The sequence below is a fragment of the Gossypium arboreum genome, chromosome 13 (assembly GCF_025698485.1).
Source record: "Gossypium arboreum isolate Shixiya-1 chromosome 13, ASM2569848v2, whole genome shotgun sequence".
NCBI lineage: Eukaryota > Viridiplantae > Streptophyta > Magnoliopsida > Malvales > Malvaceae > Gossypium > Gossypium arboreum.
In genome coordinates, this window is record NC_069082.1 from 16,607,256 (window position 1) to 16,623,139 (window position 15,884).

The 15,884-nt window shown below is 35.3% G+C and overlaps 1 non-coding gene across 1 annotated transcript; it reads left to right on the top strand.

The window, feature by feature from the left end:
• Positions 1 to 11,828: 11,828 nt before the first annotated feature.
• On the top strand, positions 11,829 to 11,935 carry LOC128287187 (small nucleolar RNA R71). Its single transcript, XR_008277883.1, has one exon. It is a non-coding gene; the product is annotated as a small nucleolar RNA R71 (small nucleolar RNA).
• Positions 11,936 to 15,884: the final 3,949 nt, after the last annotated feature.

Here is a 15,884-nt window from a genome sequence, read left to right on the forward strand (position 1 = left end):
AATGTTATTTAAATGATATGATAATTATTATGAAATATCATACTTGTGACAATTGTTTGATAATATGTCAAATTATGTGATATACTTGGAAAATGTGAAATACTACCGAGTATCGGTATCGGCATTCCGTAGAAGATGGTTGAGACACATGATTGGGAAAAAGGTCCCGTTGAACCTTAGGAATGGATTAGGATACAAGTGACATGTCACTAGGATGGTTGAGCATCCGAACTCGTTGAGTTGAGTTCGAGTTCACTTATGGATGCAAATGTCCGAACTCGTTGAGTTTAGTCCGAGTTCGTGAGATGTAACTAGGCATCCGAACTCGTTGAGTTGAGTCTGAGTTCACTCATGGATGCGAACACCCGAGCTCGTTGAGTTGAGTCTGAGTTCGCTTATGGGCGGGTTACATAGTAGCTTGGCTACATATGTGGCACTTATGTGCAAACTTTCCATGTATCCGAATTATATTCCGATGTGTTCAACGGGTAAAGTTCTACTGAAATGGAGGAATACTCAAGATGAAAGGGACGTATTGGTAAGTGTTGTGAAATGGGTACTTTGAACAGGTATGTACTTAACCCTCGGGTTGAAAAATCGATATAACAACAATATGGTAAGATGATAAATGAAAATGTGATATGAATGTCTTGGTGATGATTATGCAAATGATGTTTTATGTTTGCTTATATGGTTATGTTACTTGCTATTTGCATGTGAACTTATTAAGCATTTATGCTTACTCCCTCCTTTTCATTCCTTGTAGTTTTGACAAGCCAGCTCAGAAATCGGGAACGGTCGGAGGCTCGTTCACACTATCCGTATACCATCTTGGCATAATGGCTTGTATATTTTGAGTATGCCATGTATAGCATTATAATCATTTTGTATATATGGTCTTATGATATTGTTATTGAGTGGTATGGAAATGCTTGGTAATGATTAGCCATTGGAATGGCTAATCATGATAATATTTGGTGTTATGTATGTCAAATTACTAGCTAATCCATGGAAAACCATGAAATAGGTAAAATTTACCATAAAATAGATTCAGATAGCAGTAGTAACGTGAATTTGAAAAATCACTAAAAATAGTAGAAACGGAATTAAATAATGAATAAGTTATGGAATCGAAGCTTGATGAGTCTATTTTCATATGGAAGAAGCAAAACAGGTATATGAGCTATATTTTATGAGATGTTTAAATTTTTGTGAAATAGGGCCAGAGCGATTTCTAGATCCCCTGTTCAAACTTTGGAAATTCACCATAAATTTTACAAAGATAATTAGAAGTCATGCTTTATATGTACAGATTCATTATTGAGTCTAGTTTTATTAGAGACAAACTGCATAGTTATTGAAGCTCTGTACAGGGAGATATCTGATTCGTAATACACAGAGGTCAGAGTAGTCGAACCCTGAAACAGGGGAGACTTTAACTAATAAACTGTACTAATTGGCCCGACCAAAAATTCTAGAAAAAAATTAGTAGATGGATATATGAGTCTAGTTTCAGGAAAAATTTACATTATTGGATTTCGAGTTTTGGAATTCAAGATATGATTTTTAAAGCGACTCTGATGCAGTTAGCGAGCTTGTCTGGAAATTTTAAAATGAATTGTATAAGCTGTTTAAGTAATGAATTAAGTCCGTTAACACCTCGTGTTCGACTCCGGCAACGGTCTCGGGCACGGGGCGTTACATATATGCTTGGTTTGGTGCTTGTAGGTTGACGCAAATTGGGGTGGCAAATTGGCTTTTCAAATAGCCTATTTTTGTCCACACGGGCGTGTGTCTCAGCCGTGTGCGGCACACGGTCATGTTACACAGACGTGTGTCCCCTGGGTACCCTACGAATTAAAGTTAGTATACCCTTCAATTTTGGCACGGCCTAGACACAAGAGCGTGTCTACTGGCCGTGTGTGGCACGCAAGCTGGCACACGGGCATGTTGTTAGCCGTGTGGCCAAATCAGTAGCCTCCCTAATTTTCACACGGCCTGGCACATGGGCGTGTCTTGTGGCCGTGTGGACAAGTCAGTATATATGCCCTGTTTTGCCACGGTTTAGACACACGGGCGTGTCTAATACCGTGTGAGGCACATGGCCTGTTCACACGGGCGTGTGACCTTTGAAAAGTTGAAAATTTTTCTACGTTCTGAAACTTTCATATGTTACCGATTTGTTACCGAATGCATGATTTAGACCTTGTATGCTCAATTTAAATTCATATTGAGTATGAATGACTTATATTTATTAAAATGAGATGATATCAGTTCTGATTTGAGTTACAAGTCCGGTAATGCCCCTTAACCTATTCCAACGACGGTAACGGGTTAGGGGTGTTACAGTCTATCAAACCATATTAAAAAATATGCATTTGTAACTTTAGTTTACCAAATCTTGAATCATTAATACTCAAAGCACAAATCAACTTTATTAAACTCACATATATCCATTTTATTATCTTATAACAAAATTACTATTTATACGGTAAATTTTCAATACAAAATCTAAATATTTAAAACATGCTAATTATATATGCTATTTTCCATGCCAACTTTATTTTTTCCACTAATACTATACACGCATAAAACATTTTACAGCATCTAATCCGTATATCCAATAAACAAGCCATACCATATACCTAGTTATAAAATTCATCATAAAGCTATGGGCAAAAGACCATAACAATTTAAACTCTCTTGAGCACAAATAATAACTATACGTACATTCATTTTACATGCCAAATTACCAAACTTAAAACACATACACATAACCAATAAGTTAAATAGTTATTCGGTCATTTATAATATCTTCAATACATTATAAATGTAAATATACCATATACGGTATCACATATTCAACAAGCCAAAAATACTTATACACATAATTCATTATTTCCAACCAAATCACCAACACAATTGTTATATGCATACGTATTTAATATAACTGCAATTATTTGAATATGCATATATGAAATTTACCAATTCCAAGGAAATTTTACAAGTCAAATTGTATATCAAATTTTGTGTCAATACTAAAACACACCAAATAACCAAATTCACTATATAGCAAAGTCATCACATAACTTATCAAAACATGCACTGCATGTCACATATTAATCAATTTTCAATCTTAATTGTCGAATACAACCATCCATAATGTCATGCATTTCATACACATATCTTATATCAATAAAATACACGTTACCTTTGGACATGATCAACTAAAACCATTCATTAGACATATTACTCAACCATTAACAAATATATATCAAACACCTCACACATACACACACACACACACACACACACACATATATATCAAGACCGAAATTTACTTAAACTTAAACATATACTTAGCCATTTTTGCATGGCTTTATATACATACACAAACCAAAATTCAGCATTTTAAAATATAATATAGCCTATACATGCCATAAGTTCGAGTTCAACTTATAAAAGTATCGAAGCAGTGATAGTGTGATGGACTGTGCTGACGATCCCCGAGCTCGTAACTTGATTTCAAAATCTATAAAACAAAGACAAACATACATACACAATAAGCTATCACATCTTAGCAAGTCATAAGCAAATAAACAACTCAATGATATAATCAACTCATTTAAACTAAACCAAATTATAATATCATTATCACATTTAGTCTCAAGCTTACAATTTCATATATAACATATATTTTCATACATAAATGTTACCTTGATTGAATACTCATATAATTATATTAACAAAATATCATTCAAATTTCAAAGCCAAAATGTCATTATATAACCAAGTATACTTACATTCATATACACAAGCTCATGAATAAAAATATAACATCATATACATACACTTATTATATGGCGAATATACTATACAATACTCATATATTTACTTTAGCACCTTGTAAACTTTGTATTTCATATCAAATAACCAACTTACCCTATTTTCAAATAGGTAATTAACAAACTCATACCTGATCGTTTTAGCTTATTTTGCACCTTCGATCACAAGTTATCATTACCCATTGAACCATTACGGATCGAATAGGATACTCGGATAATCACATATATCGAACAATGCCAACGTTCCAGACGTGGTCTTACATGCTATCTCATATCGATGCCGCTACCCTAAACAGGGTCTTACATGAATCGAATACGATGTCAATGTCCCAAACATTGTCTTACGTAACGACATATATTGATGTCAATGTCCCAGACGTGGTCTTACATGAAAACACATATCAGAATCCTATGGTTTGTATGGGGCTTCCGGACGTCATAACTTAGTTGAAACAAATTTGTTAACATAGCTCCCAAGCTTATTTACATTCGGCTAACATATATATATTTTCAAATAATTCATTTCAGCATATAGAAATCATATTTATTTAAAATTAACAATATATATTTGCTTATAAACTTCCCTCGGACGATGAAAATCGGAACGGGACAGCTAGTCGACAACTTTAGTTTTTCCCCGATCCAAATCTGATTTCTTTGGTTCTTGATCTAAAAATATATAAATTAAAATCATTCAAACATATTTTCATTCATTTTAGTCGAAAAACATATAAATCGTTAATTTACCATTTTACCCCTGACATTTTACACTTTTTACAATTTAGTCCCTATTGCACAAAACACAAAATATGCAAAATTTCAATATGTCATGCTTAGGCCGAATATTCATCTTCCTCATATAAGTCCATATATTTCATTTATTTCACATTTTAGTCCCTTAATTTATTATTTTTGCAATTTAGTCTTAATTACTCAAAATCATCAAAAATTCCAATACAAAACATATCAATCCAAAACATATCTTTCATATTTCATCAACTAACATCACAAAACTCAAATATTCATCAATGGAATAACTCAAAATATTCATCAAAATTGAAAATTCAAGCATGGGCCTTGTAGATAACATAGCAACAATCTCAAAAACGTAAAAATGATAAAAAATTGATATAAAACTCACCTTGAGTCAAGTTTGCTAATGGCCGAACCCTTAAACTCCTTATTTTCTTTTTCTTTTCTCTAATTTAGGTCATGCAAAGTATATGAACACTTTATGTTTTATTTTATGTTTTATATTATTATTACATATTAACTAATTTACAAATACAACCTTTATAATTAAATAACTAAAACATATATACCAAGGATATAACCGTCCATCACTAACTCCAATGGTCTATTTGCAACTTAAATGCTTCATATTAATAAGACAAGTTCAATTGGACCCCTACATGTTTAACCACCAAATTTTTATTTTACGCGATTAAGCCCTTTTTATTAAATCCACACTCAAATGACTAAATTAAATCATGAAAATTTCACAGATATAAATTCACACATAATAAACACTAAAAATAATTTTAAAATATTTTTCTGACTCAGATTCATGGTCCCAAAACCACCATTCTAATTAGGGTCTAAATGAGGCTGTTACAACTCTCCCCCTTAGGGATTTTTGTCCCCGAAAATCTTACCAGTGAATAGGCTTGGATAACGCTCTTTCATTGCATCCTCTTTCTCACACGTTACTTCCTCAACTCCGTGTTTATGCCACAACACTTTAACTAATGAAATTTTCTTATTTCGCAATTCTTTAACCTCGCGATCCAGAATGCGAATCGGTTCTTCCTCATATGTCATATCAAACTTAATCTCAATCTTTAACGGACAAATCAGATGTGAGAGATCAGATCGATATCTATGACGCATCGATACATGGAATACTTTGTGGATCTTTTCTAGCTCAGGTGGCAACAATAGTCTTGATCGCATGATTCATAACAAGTAATAAATATTTATAATGAAGATCAAACCTAGACTAACTATTATCACGATGAAAAGGCAAGCGCACCTATCGAACAATAGTATAGTAATGGCAAGACTAGGATATCGTACCCAAGGGAACCAAAAGTACTAGTAATAACTATCTTTTTATTATTTAACCTAGAAATAAAGAGGGGTTGTTTATTAAACTAATTAACTAAACTGATTAACTAATTAAACTAAAGCAAAGAGAAAATTTGGAAAAAGACTTGAAGAAAATTAATTGATAAAGACAACACCCAAGGAGGATTCCACCTAGATTTCACTTGTTATCTAACTCTGAACTAGATGATTTATTCACTTGACTTGATCCGTGAGACTCCCTAACCTATATTATTATCTCTTTCGAGACTAATAACGTCTAACCCTCAGTTGAATTAATTGATATCTCTTTCTTAATTAAATCCCCTAGGGAAGCAATAAATCGATCTATGGACTCCCATATTAGGTTTCACCCTAATTCGGCAAAATCTCGTAACCCTATTTCTAGGCGTTCGATGAACTCCGCTTAATTATGCCAAATCTACTCTTAGACAGGGACTTTTGCTCCTCAGTATAAGCACATCAAATCATGAATTAATACCCAGAATATTAACTCAAGCATTAAGAACACATAATTAAGAAAAATCAAGTATTTATCATACAGTTCAGATAATAATAACAGGATCCATCATAGGTTTCAACCCCATTAGGTATCTAAGGCGTTTAGTTCATAATAAAACAAGAGTACATCTCAAAAGTATGAAAAAAACAAAACATAAAGAAAACTCTAAAACCCCTGAAGGAATTCTGTGAGAGATCTTCAGTCTTGGAGTAGCTCCGACTTTTGGGATGGATCGTCTGGCTTCCTTCAAGTAATTCCCGGCGTGTGGTTTTATACTCTAGAAAAGTTCTAGAGGGAGACCCCCTTTTTAAGTCATACTTAGGGTGTTTATATAGGCTTTGGATTGGCTTTCTTCCTCCCTAAGTATCCTTTTCTGTGTAAAATACAACTTCTTGAAAAAGGGACACGCTCGTGTGCCACGGCCGTGTGACGTGATTGCCAGGCCGTGTTCGATCCGTTAAATTGCACACGACCGTGTGGGTCAATGGTCAGGCCGTGTGAATCGTAAAAGCCTTGGCCGACACCCTCGAAAGACACGGGCGTGTGAGCTACCCGTGTGGCAAGGCTTAGGCCGTGTCATCTTCTCAATTTGGTCTATTTTGTCCCTTTTTTTGCTCGTTTTTGGCTCTTTTTGACTCTTGGTGCTCTGCTGAGTACAAAACATGAAATAATCGGATTAAGAGCACCAAAATCCACAAATATAGTAATAAACATCCATAAATATGCTAAGTATTTGGGGGCAAAATATGTATAATTTGGCGTTTATCAAATACCCCCACACTTAAGCATTGCTTGTCCTCAAGCAAAACTCTCATTTACTGCTAGAATACATTCCTTTCAGTAACATAATTATTACTGATAATGTTACAAATTATTCCACGAAAAATCATACAGTGAGAATTCAACTATAGGGGCATTAAAAGCCTCAAACAATCTAAATCGAATATTTTGATAATAAAATCGTAGGTAATCTTCTTCCTCTAAGTAATTAACTTTAGTCCTAAATATATAAGAGATGACATTCTCACTAAAGATTTACTCAAATCATTCAAAGTGTTTAAGCTTCAAGATGAAACACTCGATTGTCTAACATGAGAAGTTATTACCATAGGCTTGTATGAAAATCAAATCTTCACCACTTGTAAATGATATGATACACAAATCAAAAGGTATTTGCATGGTTGTAATGGGGTTTAGGTTACGGGTATGGATACAAGCTGAAAAGAAAAAGGTTAGAATCGAGATAATTTCAATATATTAGCCCACTATCAAAAACTTAATTACTGAATCACAAATAAATATCTAGAACTATATTACATGAGCTCTCTTTTTTTTTTCATGACAACTTTAGCTTGCTGAGGATTACAATAATAATATTGATTTTTTTTTAAGAACAGATCAAGTTAATACAATATAGAAATCATACTTCATGATTCAGTAACAAAAAATGGTGAACATAGTGAGGTAACAATATTAAATTTAATCTCGATAAAAAAAAAGTAAATTAAGTAAGAGGATTTCAAAAATAATGGGTTAATGGGTTAATGATGAGGGTTACTCAATAAAAAGGGTTAGTAGGCTTAAGGGGGTTCACTAAAGGTTTAATTATGTGGGATGACTTTTTATGGAGTAAGTGGGTTAAATCCTAAGTGCCTTTATCATCTCAGTATATCAAATCATATGTGTGATCTCAACATGTATAATCGAAGCAAGTTCTAGAATAACAGTTCAATGTTGACATACTCAAACTACAAAAGAAAGAAAGCTATATGCTCAAAAGGCTCAAAAATCTCACCAAAAATTTGGGTTTGTGATGTCATTCCTGTATACTTAAGATTTCAAGATAATACCTCAATTTAGGAAAATAATCTAAAAATTTTAGTTCTCAAAATATCAATTTATCATGCTCGATTCTCTAATGTCCTATAATCAAGTAATCATACAAAATTCCCATGATCTAATTCATGACATATCAACATTAATTATAGATCAATCAAAATTCATTCGATCAATATTATGAGAAAATCACTTAAGCACAAGACCAAACTTAGGGATTTGAGAATAATGCAAAAAGTTAAGCAGTATGTTCATGTTCACCCCCCCACACTTAACATGTATATTGCCCTCAATGTACAAAGATAGAATATTCAAAATAAAGAAAATAATAAGAGGGAAAAAGGTGAAACTCCCTGGTTTATGGATGCGGAGCTTGATTCTGTGGCTGGAGTGTTTGGAGAAAGTGGTAGATGCCACTGTTCGTTGCTAGATGAAGAAATTGGGTCGTTGAACATGGCACTCGTGAGGTATTGTTCCCTATTTGTTTTCTCATTCCGTAAGATATTCCTAGCCACTTTACTTGGAAGTCTGTAGAATCATGAAGAGCTTTATTAAGAGTGGGTGTGGAAGAGAGCGTAGTGGGATTACTTGTTAGAAATACCAGAAAAATGAAGAAAGTAAAATTTACTAATATAGATATGTCTTTCAAAAGAAAATAATAAAATTAAAATGAAAATAAAAATAAAAATAAAAAGATAGGAAGATTCAATGATCCTCGTCAGTGGGGCCCTCAAGTGGTGGCACTGGAGCGGCAATGTGAAAGTGCTGGCATAGTTGCTGCATCAAGGCCTGCATGTCGTCCATCTGTCTATCACGTCGCCAATCTCGCTCGTGAATCATCTCGAACTGTGTAGTGCAATACTGCTCGAAGTGAGTGAGTCGATCAGAAAGGTGTGCCAATGAAGCAGCCGCATGAACTGGTCGCTCCCTAGGTGGTGTTGTAGAAGGCTTCTCGTGCTGTGGGGGGACATCATCAGGAACGTCCTCAAGATCCTCCTCGTCAATGGCATGAGTGAGACAGTACTGAGGAGGATCGCTCTCTAGGGCCACGCCCGTGTACTCTAAAGGTGAGCCCGTGTTTTTTCAAATTTTGCAATTTAGGTCGTTCCCAACTACTATCCCATGCCCGTGTGTTAGGGTACCATGCCCGTGTATTATTGTCTACGGCTTAACGGCACGGGAGTGCCTCACGCCCATGTCGAATAAACAAAATCGAGCCTTGCCCCTAGCACGCCCGTGTTTTTCTATTCCCATGCCTTTGTTCACCTATCAAGTTCACCCACGGCCATGTCGCACGGCCATGGGGATTTATCGCATCCCGTGTTTTGGAGAAATCATGTCCTGCTTTCACACGGCCGTATCGCATGGCCGTGTCTCTTTCCCTGTTTGGCCACATCTTTAGGCATGCCTATGTGCCTAGCCGTGTATGCTAAAAAAATTTGCAATTCAAAGATAAAGTTAATGATTTAAAGTGTTAGAAATTAAAAATAAAGAAATCAAAATATGTTAGTGCTCGGGTTGCCTCCCGAGAAGCGCTTATTTATAGTCTAAGCTCAACTTACCTCTCTGGTTAAAAATTCATGGTGGTTCAAGGAGTTCGTACTCCTCGTTCCTGTTATTAGTCCTGACAAAATAAGGTTTTAATTAAGTGTTGTTTACCTTAAAAGAGCCGAACTTGGGATGACTCACCTCCACTATACCGAATGGAAAAATACTAAGTACCGTAAGAGGGATTTCCTCATTCAGTGTGGTAGTGACAATGTGGGGATCTACGGCATCTAGCAAGATTTTGTCACCAACCTTAAGTTGATTTAGATAGGTATCGGGCTCATTTTGGCATAGTTTCAGTTTATCGTGTGTCGTTGGTTTATGTGCTCGACATTCGTCTAGCTCCTCTATCCGTAGTCTTCGTTCTTCATGAGTGTGTCCTCTATCATTTTTGGAACATGGCTCGTGAACTTCTTTAAAGCTCAATTTCTACAAAGTCATATTGTCAATTTGAATAGATTGGTGTGGACTATTACCTTCAATGTTCGATGTTATGCCAGAATTACGAGCTTGAAGGATGATCGTGTCATCTCCTATGTAAAGCGTGAGCTCACCTGTGCCAACATCAATAATTGTTTTAGCAGTTGCTAAAAAGGGCCTCCCTAAAATCAAAGGGGTGTTATTATCCTCCTCTACGTCTAGAATAACGAAATCAGCGAGAAATATGAACTTATCTACTTTCACTAGTACAGCTTCAATCATACCCCTAGGAAATCTTATAGTTTTATCTGCCAATTGAATGCTCATCCTAGTTTGTTTAGGTTTCCCAAGACCTAGTTGCTTAAATATTTTGTAAGGCATGACGTTAGTACTAGCCCCTAAATCAGCTAATGCATGACTTATATCTAAACTACCACTTAAGCAAGGAATTGTAAAACTCCCTAGATCTTTCAATTTGTGGGGTAGCTTATTCTGTAGAATAGCTGAGTAGACTGCGTTTAGCTTCACATGCGACGCTTTGTCCAACTTCCGCTTATTTACTAAAAGCTCTTTTAAAAATTTCATTGCATTCGGCATCTACGACAGAGCTTCAATAAACGGTAAGTTAATATGTAATTTTTTCAAAACTTTAAGGAATTTACCGAATTGTTCGTCTGAGCAGTCTTTCCTTGTCGCGTTAGGATATGGGACATGAGGTTTATATTCTTCATTCACCGTTTTGTTATGACTTACCTCACTTTTACCTTTGCTCACCACAGTTTCTTGCATCAATTCTGGCTCAGGCGTAATGAATCCTTCCTTATCTTGAGTACTAATTGCGTTGAGGTGTTCCCTTGGGTTAGGTTCAGTATTACTTGGTAAGCTACCTTGTGGTTGTTCGGAAATTAGTTTGGATAGCTGGCCTATCTAAGTTTCGAGCCATTGGATTGATGCTTGTTGATTCTTAAGTGTTGTCTCGGTATTTTGGAAACGGGTTTCTGATACCGAGATGAATTTAGAGAGCATCTCTTCAAGGTTCAGTTTCTTCTCTTTTTGATAGGTGGCTGTTGAAAACCGTAAGGATTTTGTGGCTTTTGATTCCCTTGACCACCCAGGAGAAATTTGGGTGGTTCCTCCAACTTGCATTATAAGTATTAATGTATGGGTTATTTTGAGATCTAAAGTTATTGTTACCCATATAGTTGACTTGTTCCTCTTCGGTTGTAGGATTGAAGGATTGATATTTTGTATGCACACCTCCTCCACTTGAGACACACCTCATTACTGGATGTACCTACGTAGAAACAAGCAAACCATCAATCTTTTTATTGAGAAGTTCTACCTGATTTGACAGCATAGTAACTGAGTCGACATTATATACGCCAGTCATTTTTGTTGGCTTAGTCCTCATGACTTGCCACTGATAATTATTCAGTGACATTTCTTTAATAAATTCATAAGCCTCTTCAGGTGTTTTGTTGTTGATGGTTCCTCCAGCAGCTGCGTCAATCATCTGTCATGTTGAGGGATTCACCCTATTGTAAAACGTTTGAACTTGCAGCCATAGAGGTAACCTATGGTGAGGGCACCTTCGCAATAGATCCTTGTATCTATCCCATGCATCGTAAAGTGTTTCTAAGTCCATCTGCACAAAAGAAGAAATATCATTATGTAACTTAGTCGTTTTAGCCGGCGAAAAATATTTTAGTAGAAATTTTTCGGTCATTTGTTCCCAAGTAGTGATGGACCCACGTGGTAATGAGTTCAACCACTATTTAGCTTTGTTTCTCAGTGAGAAAGGGAACAACCGAAGGCGAATGGCATCATCAGAAACGCCATCAATTTTGAAAGTGTCGTAAAACTCCAGAAAATTTGCCAAGTGAGTGTTGGGATCCTCATCCTGCAAACCATCAAACTGAACAAACTGCTATATCATCAAAATTGTAGTAGGTTTCAGTTTGAAATTATTTGCAGTCATAACAGGTCTAACTATACTAGATTCAGTTCCTGTTAAAGAAGGTTTAGCATAGTCATACATAGTACGTGGAGCAGGATTTTGATTAGCTGCAATTGCAGGAGGAAGCTGATAGCCTTAGTTTTCAGCCATCTCGTCGGTTGGAGGTTGAGTATCGTCTTCTTGCTCGTTCTCTGTGTATCTTAAGCTTTGCCTTATTTCTCTTTGGTATCTACAAACTGTGCGATTGATTTCTTCATCTAAAAGTAATGGTCCCGACGGGTTTCTTCTAGTCATAAACTAGGAAAACCTGCTAACAGAAAGAAAAAAAAATTAATTAGTAATAATAAAATTAAATTAAATTTCAAGAAAAATAAATGGCTAAAGTAATAAAAATTGAGTGTTCCTAATATTTTAGTTCCCCGACAATGGCGCCAAAAACTTGATCATGTGATTCGTAACAAGTAATAAATATTTATAATGAAAATCAAATCTAGACTAACTATTATCACAACGAAAAGGCAAGTGCACCTATCAAACAATAGTATAGTAATGGCAAGACTGGGATATCGTACCCAAGGGAACCAAAAGTACTAGTAATAACTATCTTTTTATTATTTAACCTAGAAATAAAGAGGGGTTGTTTATTAAACTAATTAACTAAACTGATTAACTAATTAAACTAAAGCAAAGATAAAATTTGGAAAAAGACTTGAAGGAAATTAATTGATAAAGACGACACCCAAGGAGGAATCCACCTAGATTTCACTTGTTATCTGACTCTAAACCAAACGATTTATTCACTCGACTTGATCCGTGTGACTCCCTAACCTATATTATTATCTCTTTCGAGACTAATTACGTCTAACCCTCAGTTGAATTAATTGAAATCTCTTTCTTAATTAAAACCCCTAGGGAAGCAGTAAATCGATCTATTGACTCCCATATTAGGTTTCACCCTAATTTGGCAAAATCTTCTAACCCTATTTCTAGGCGTTCGATCAACTCTACTTAATCATGCCAAATCTACTCTTAGACAGGGACTTTTGCTCCTCTGCATAAGCACATCAAATCATGAATTAATACCCAGAATATTAACTCAAGCATTAAGAACACATAATTAAGAACAAATCAAGTATTTATCATACAGTTTAGATAATAATAACAAGATCCATTATAGGTTTCAACCCCCTTAGGTATCTAAGGGGTTCATAATAAAATAAGAGTACATCTCAAAAGTATGAAAAAAACAAAACATAAAGAAAACTCTAAAACCCCTGAAGGAATTTTGATAGAGATCTTCAGTGTTGGAGTAGCTCCGGCTTTTGGGATAGATCGTCTGGCTTCCTTCAAGTAATTCCTGGCGTGTGGTTTTATACTCCAAAAAAGTTCTGGAGGGAGACCCCCTTTCTAAGTCATACTTAGGGTGTTTATATAGGCTTTGGATTGGCATTCTTCCTCCCTAAGTATCCTTTTCCGTGTAAAATATAGCTTCATGAAAAAGGGCCACACCAGTGTGCCACGGCCGTGTGACGTGATTGCCAGGCCGTGTTCGATCCGTTAAATTGCACATGGCCGTATGGGTCAATGGCCAGGCCGTGTGAATCATGAAAGCCTTGGTTGACACCCTCGAAAGACACGGGCGTGTGAGCTGCCAGTGTGGCAAGGCTTAGGCCATGTCATCTTCTTGATTTGGTCAGTTTTGTCCATTTTTTGCTCGTTTTTGGCTCCTTTTGACTCTTGGTGCTCTCCTGAGTACAAAACATGAAATAACCGGATTAAGAGCACCAAAATCCACAAATCTAGTAATAAACACCCATAAATATGCTAAGTATTCAAGGTAAAAATATGTATAATTTGGCGTTTATCAAGTCTATAAGCAACCGGCCCAATACGCTCTATAATCTCATACAGTCCAATAAAATTTAGACTCAATTTGCCTTTACGACCAAATATCTGTATTTTCTTCCACGGTGAGACTTTCAGAAAGACTTTTTCCCCGATCTGAAACTCTATATCCTTTGGTTTCAAGTTCGCATAGATTTCTATTGATCTGATGTTGTTTCAAAATTTCACAGATTACTTTCACTTTCTATTCAGTCTCTCTAATTAAATCGACCCCGTGTATCTTGTTTTAACTGAACTCAGGCCAATACAATGGTGTACGACATTTACGACCACACAAAGCTTCGTAAGGTGCCATTTTGATACTCGATTGAAAACTATTATTGTACGCAAATTCAGTCAGTGGTAAATATAGTTTCCACATACCTTCAAACTTGAGAATGCAGCATATCAACATATCCTGAAGTATTTGAATGACTCGTTCGGACTGACCATGTATTTACAGATGGAAAGAAGTGCTAAAATGTAATTTCGTTCCTAGTGTATCTTGCAGTTTCTTGTAACATCTCGAAATAGGGCCTAAATAGAATACTGGTTGCGAAACCATGAATTCGAGGTAAAAAAATTTATTCTGACTAAGTTTTAAGGTTTATTCATTGATTTAATAATTGTGTGAAAATTTCGTGAAGAAATGTTATGTATAAGTGCCTAATTTTATAATTAGGATTAAATTGTAAAATTAGCAAAATGTGTGTTCTAGATAATAAAGGGGATTTAATTGAAATGGGTCCTTAAAGTGGAGGTCCTTATTTAGTAATTAGACCATTATATTTAATTTTTCACAAAAATGGGCAAGAATAGGACAAATTTGAAAGAAAAGCCTTTAAGGGCATTTTGGTCATTTAGTAATTAAAAGAATTAAAAAGGGAAAATAAAGCCAAAATTGGTCCATCTTCTTTATGGAGGCCGAATATAGCATGGGGGAAGCCATGGTTGGGGTTTCCAAGCTTTCCAAGCTCAATAATCCCGGAAAGTGAGATTTGGACCTAGAATAGGAGAAAAATCAAAAATCGAGAAAGTTGGTAAAATGGTCATTTTGGTATCGAGGTAAGTTCATATGTTTAATAAGCATTTAATTATGCATATTTGAATGATAAATTGATATTTTTTCCATAAATACTTTAGTATTGAGTTTCAGATATAATGATTAATGTTCGATAATAATTCGATATTGGAAAGAGAACTTGTATAATTTATATGTAAGACCATATTTTGTATTATGGCTTTGTATGATAACAAGAAAGTACTGACTAGCATAGTTTGATGAGAATAAGTTAAGTTGATAAGATGATAAGATTGAGAATGTAAGTATGTAAGTTGAGTAGCATTTTATTATTATGCAATTATTGTTATTAGTATTATTATTATTGAGTTATGCGACTAACTTGAGAATTTGAGCAAGTATGTTTCAGTTATGACTTGACAAGGCATTGATATCTCAAGGTTGTACCATGGCAATTAAGGAAAAATTCATGAAAAAGTCCATGTTCATAACATGGCATTTAAGGAGGAATTGACGGTTAAAGATACCATGTAAGACCATGTCAAGACATGGCATTGGTAAGGCAAGGATTCTGTGTAATACCATGTCAAGACATGGCATAAGCATTGATTAAGGACTCCATGTAAGACCACATCAAGATGTGGCATTGGCACTAAGACAAGGATACCATGTAAGACCATGTATGGAACATGGCATTTGGTAAGACAATGATACCATGTAAAACCATGTTTAGAACATGGCATTTGGTATGATAAGGATATCATG